Consider the following 6,497-nt stretch of genomic DNA (forward strand, 5'->3'; position numbering starts at 1 on the left):
TGACGTTTCGGGCCTAGACCCTTCTTCAGAAAAAGGGTCTGAAAAAGTTTCTGAAGAAGGGTCTAGGCCCGAAACATCAGCCTACCTGCTCCTCTGATGCTGCTTGGCCTGCTGTGTTCATCCAGCTCTACACCTTGTTATCTCAGATTCTCCAGCATCTGCAGTTTCTACTACCTTCTGACTCTAGGTCAGTTTGGAGCTTTGAGATGACACTTCAAAGGTGCTGTAATTCATTGACTGTAAATTACTTTGAGGTGTCCTGTGGTCATGAAAACTGTTATATAAGAGCTAGTTCTCTGTTTGTTCTGCACATAAGATGCAGCAATAGATGTTGAATCATCATGTGTTAAATTCAGGGCTTTGTGCTTTATTCATTCTTATTTCAATTGAATCACTGAAGAGCAATTAAATTAGCTTTGGTGCAGCCATCATGTCAGTTGTGTTTTAAATCCTGTTTAAGGCGGCCATTTCTTTTCACAAACAAATACAAAAGATTAAGGAAACTAATGTGAAGCAACTCCTTCCCTCGAGTACCCGGTGTAAAGGATTTTAGGAACTTGAAAGAAATGGTGTGTCACACAGGGGTAAAGGCGATTTTACTCCCCTGAGACTAACTAGGTTTATCTTAATGACGTAGTCACCTTTAAATGGTCTGAATTCAGGCTTTCCTAGAAATTACGTTTTTATTTTTAATCATCTCAGGTACAGTTCGTCAACAAAAGCCGAATACTGTGAATGATGGAAATTGGAAATAAAAATAGATTATCTTTTAAGAAAGTTAGCCAGTCTGACTATATCAGTGGACAGAGATATAGAGTTAACGAGTCAAGACCCATGAGTCTTCTTAAGAATCTTATTGTCATACGTTTTGAGAGTACACAGGCTAACCAAGCAGTCTTTGCCCGAAAATGTTTAATTCCTGTCTTTTCTAGACTGAAGAAGCTATTTGGACTCAGTGTAGGACTGTATCAGTTGGAGCACCAATGTTTTAGGAACTGGAATAGTGATGGCTCAGTAGTTAGCACTGCTGCCTCACAGCGCCAGGGACCTGGGTTCGATTCTACTCTCGGGCGACTGTTTGTGTGGAGTTTGCACATTCTCCGGTTTCCTCTCACAGTCCAAAGATATACAGATAGCAAGGTGTAGAGCTGGATGAACGGAGCAGGAAAGCTGATGTTTTGGGCCTAGACCCTTCTTCAGAAATCCATTTCTGAAGAAGGGTCTAGGCCTGAAATATCAGCTTTCCTGCTCCTCTGATGCTGCTTGGCCTGCTGTGTTCATCCAGCTCTACACCTTGCTATCTCAGATTCTCCAGCATCTGCAGTTCCTACTATCTCTGAAACAAAGATGTGCAGGCTAGGTGGATTGGCCAATTGTTCAGGGATATGTAAATTAGGTGGGTTATAGGGTTATGGGTCTGAGTGGGATGCTCTGAGGGTCAATGTGGACTTGTTGGGCTGAAGGGCCTGTTTCCACGCTGTAGGGATTCTATGATGATGTGTTCACATATCTAATGGTGTCCAATTATAGTTCCTGTCCTGACACAATTGAAGAAAAGAAAGACTTGCATTTGTACAGCACTTTTCATGACCAATGGATGTTTAATAGCATTTTACAATGGATGAAGAACATCTGAAATGTGTGGATTATTATCAAACAGGAAATGCAGCAATCAATAAACACTTATCAAACTTCCACACAACAGCAGTGTGTTAATGACCAGATAATATTTTTTGTGATATTAAAGGAATAAACTTTTGACGAAGACATGGGCATAACGTCCAAGCTTTCCTTTGAAATAGTGCCATGGATTTTTCACGTCTATCCATGTATCCAATCAGCAAGCATTGATTCACTGTCCCTAAAAGACAGGGTATCACTTCTGCAATGTTGCACTATTGTGTCAGTTTTGAATTTTTTTTTGTGTGTGGATTCAAGCCCTGGATTGGCACTTCAACATGGAATTCTGAGACTCAAAGGTCAGCCACAGTTAACACTGGGACACTGAGGTAGAGGTACCTTCTCTGAGGAAATGGGAAAGAAAACAGAAGAAGGGAATTAATGCCGACCTCCATGGCGAAGCGGGGAGGCATTTAATCAAAAGTGATATTGGCAAGTGAGAATCACATTGTCTTCCCTGTCCACCTGCAGTTAAGCTTGTGGTGGGAAGATCTGTAGATAGCGGTCCCTCGGCCTCTCTGCCAATTGAGGCCTTTAAGTGGGCAATTAATCTTGCAGCTTGCATTCTCATTTATTTCTCAGCCCAACCTCAAATGATCTTTTTTATGGAATTTGTACTCTCATAAACTATTTAATTGCACACTTCCAATTTATTTAGAACCTTGGTCACAGTAAAATATCTCAAACCGCTTCACAGGAGCAATTCTCAAACAAAATTTGATATTGAGCAACCTGAGGAATTAATACAATAGGTTTTTGATTTAAATCATTGGTCAAAGAGAGAGAGACAGAGAGAGAGAGATTTTAATGACGATCTTAAAGGGGAGAGAGGTGGAGAGGTAAACAAGTTCAGGGAGGAAGTTCAGCAATTCAATCCTCTACCACCGAGAGGAACAAGGGAAGCAGATGGATGAGAATGCTATCAGCTGCAAATTCTCAAGCCACAAGCCACTTTGACTTGAAACTACATCACCATTTCTTCACTATCACTGGTCAAACACCCAGAAATCCTTTCCTAACAACATTGTGGGTGTACCTACACCCACAGGGATTACACCAGTTCAAGAAGACAACTTGCCAACATCTTCAGAAGGGCAATTAGAGATAGGTAACAAATGTTGACCTTGCCAGCAAATCCACATTCTGTGGACAAATAAAAATAAATAAAGCATCTGTACAAAACCCACTTGCTTATATAACTAATGCAATCCAGCTGACCTGGGAGGACAATTTTGTTGATCAATTTTTCCATTGAAAGGTTTCAAAGTTTTATGGCTTGACCTTCTTGAATCTGCAGCTGATTTATTAATTCCCACATCTTGAGATCTTGCAGCTGTCAGTTGCCTAGTGAGGTCGTCACATTGCTCAATAAACCTCTCCACAGGAATCCCACTGTACTGTTGAAAATGTTCTGAAAATGAACACTGACCCTGATATGCTGGCTCACTGCCAACTCTGGGAGCTCATAGCTGCTGTTGTGGGCAGCAGAGCCTACCCCTTTAAGGCAGCATAGAGCAGATAATGGCTGTCAACCCTTGAAGCTTGTCCTCAAGTTCCCAGGAATTAAAGCTTAATCTCCACAACACTGCTGTGAGCAACACTGAGAAGAGAAATCATCTGAGAATTGATTTTATTTTAAACTTTGTTTATCATAGAAATATTGGTGATGTGAAGAAAAGGCTGTTTGACAATTAAGAAAGATCCAGTTGGCTAATGCATAGCTTATTCAATTCCCAACTGGCCATGAACTACTCACATGCCATGGATTGACATGGCGGGAGACCAATGGCAGGATTGCAAGGGTGGCTTAATTAGAGGCAGGGGACCATCTGATGACATCACCAGGAATATGCCCATCTAGAGTTGGCAACCTTCAGGCATGCAGATATACCAGTAGTGATGCAGGTCCACCATCAATGGGAAATTAAGAATGGGCAATAAATGCTGCCCTCGTTAACAATGCCCATATCCCATGAATGAATTTAAAACAAAACACCTGTCAGCCTCCTGCAAATCAGTTGTGAAACCTGGTAGAAACAAGAATAGAAATTGCTGGAAAAGCTCAGCAGGTCTGGCTGCATCAGTGGAAAGAAATCAGAGTTAATGTTTCTGGTCCAGTGACCTTTCCTGAGAACACACTCAGAATCTGGTAGGATTGGCCCTGGAGGGCACTTATGGACATGATCTCAATGTAATCAGCCAGATCACAGCCAGCAGATATCTGGGTTCATGATATTTAGAAAAGTCTTTTTTAAGCTCTGGAAATGATTTAAATATAATTCTGAGACTGACGGAATAAAGTGTCCAGTTTCTGGGAAGTTTCTAATAAGGTAGCACAATTTCTATGCACTTTTGAAGTGTAGCCAGAATTGGAAATGTGGCAGCGGATTTGTATTTCGCAAGTTTTCACAAACAATAATGTGATATTGATAGATAATCTGTTCTTTCAGTGATGTTCATTAAGGAATAAGTAATGACCAGAACACCAGGAATTACCCTTCTTCAAAATAGTGCCATTAAATTGAGTAAATCCATTGAAAAGGGCTGATAGGACCTGAGCTGAATATTTTGTTTGAAAGATGGCACTTTGACAGTGCAGTACTGTATACTGTACTGGGGTGTTAGCTTGCATTTTGGTATCCTCCCAACTCAAAGGCAAGATTGCTACCCACTGAGCCACAACGAACGGTTTATGCTGTTGCCTATTCTAGACAAAGTCAAGGTCTAGCCCAAAAGTGTCAAATACAAGGCATGTTTTGACAATCCTTATTCAGGATTTTGCTGTGTCAGGGTTACAGCTGAGGCAAATCATTGCAACAGATTTCAGCTTTATTTCTGAATTTGGATGCATGGTACCTGATCTGGGAGTGATTGATGCAGACCTGATGTAGAAAAATGTTCCAATCCCCAGTGCAGTGAGCACTATAATTCGCAGATAATAGAACATTGACAATATATAAGATATTTTTTAGAGAAAAAAATAGATATGCTGTCAAAAATCATTACTTTGCAAAGAGCAAGTGACTTTTTTTATATAAATATGTTTAGGAAGTCATGATGATTTGGGGCGCATTCAATTCAAGGAAGCTAAAAGTTGTAATTTAGGAAACAAAATGTTTGAAAATTAGTTTATGGCTTGAAACCCTCGCAGGGAGCACAATCTCAATGCAATAAAACTCTCTGTAAAGCAATTGTAAGAAATTGTTGCTGCTATTGAGTTGATAGATAGTAAACTGAAAAAAAAATAATATTACCTCCAAAATGAATGAGTTCTCTGCCCCTTGTAAAACAGAAATCAGAAATGTATTTATTGTTAGCTACTCTTGAATTGCTAAATACAAAGTCATTTGTGTTACACAGCTTGTCACATAATACCATGGGACTCTGATGTACACAGTGTATTATTACCATAGTTCTTGGCTACAGACTTGTCATTGGTGCACTGTTGGTCCAAACTGGTGAACCAAATGCCAATATTTAGTTCTTTTAATAAACAGTTAAAGTGTATTCACATGCATTTTTATTTATACCTTTTTCTCCCCTGATGAAACACAGGAACAGGAGTAGGTTATTTAACCCCTCAATTCTGCTCTACCATTCAATCAGATCTTAGCAGCTCAGTCTCTCATCCATATCCCCTAATGCCCTTACCCAATAAATATCTTTCAAGTCACAATCTTGAAAACCTTGTGAAGGATCTACCTTGCTAAAAGAACAGGGAAACAATCTTGCTACCAGGTCTTTGACAATGGGACAATTCCACCTCTGCTAAGAACTGCTTAGGAGGAGTTTACTAAAAACTTTTACATCCACTTTCACTTGAGGTGGCCAGGAATTGAGCAAAGTGTGGACATATGTCCCTGTTTCATTTCTCAATTGTGTATATCCCTCTAACACTATGTTACAGAATTAAACGGCTTTGGGGAGCTGAATGGCGCATTCCCTTCATATATTCACATAACCCAGCAGCAGGCCCATTGGAGCTTTGCTGACTATCTTTGTTTTCGAAATTTTGTCTAAATTCTAACACAGCTTAAAAAAGCAATGCAAATGAAACCTATTACAAGTTTACTTTTATATAACAACGATAAAACAAATCAGTTTTGGAGTCCTGCGATTTGAGCAGAGATGTTTCTTGGCAGCACATTGAAAAATTACTCCTTAAACCTGATGGCTTCCCAGTTGACTACCATTTAATTAAAACACCTAAGGGGTTTGCATGTGCTGAATTGCACTTATCTTGGACTGAGTACATATCAGTCAGACCCTGGTACTGTTTTGCTTGCAACCCTTCAGCAAAGTTGCCAATGGCTGACTGTGAGCTCGTGTTGAAGAGGCTGTGAGGGAACTACCATTTACAGTTAACCAAAGCCTGTAGGGGAGTGGGATTTGTGCCTGACAACAGTGGCACATATTGAGTTGAGAACTCACGTAAGGTACCAATCCATGATCTGATTAAATGGTTGGAGCAGGCTTTGAGGAGCTGACTGGTCTACTTCTGTTTCATGCATTTTTAGATTGGATAATTCCATTGACCTCAATTCTAGTGATGGAAACCAAAACTCGACTAAACTTTCTTAGAGTGTAACATTTGCATTTCTGTATATTGCACATTTTAAACCACAATTGTTTTCATTTCAGGGCGCTACGCTGAGAAGACAGAGTGAGCCAAGCTGCCTGGACTCTCTCTTCAGTTGTCAGAGACTCTACATTGTTTGTTTATTTTTCCCCCCGGGGGGCGGGTGGGGGGCTGGGGGCCTTGGGCACTTGGCAAACAAGGCCCCTCAGCTTGAACGAATCCTGCTGTGCGGACAGGA

The sequence above is a fragment of the Rhincodon typus genome, chromosome 21, assembly GCF_021869965.1.
Source record: "Rhincodon typus isolate 14 chromosome 21, sRhiTyp1.1, whole genome shotgun sequence".
NCBI lineage: Eukaryota > Metazoa > Chordata > Chondrichthyes > Orectolobiformes > Rhincodontidae > Rhincodon > Rhincodon typus.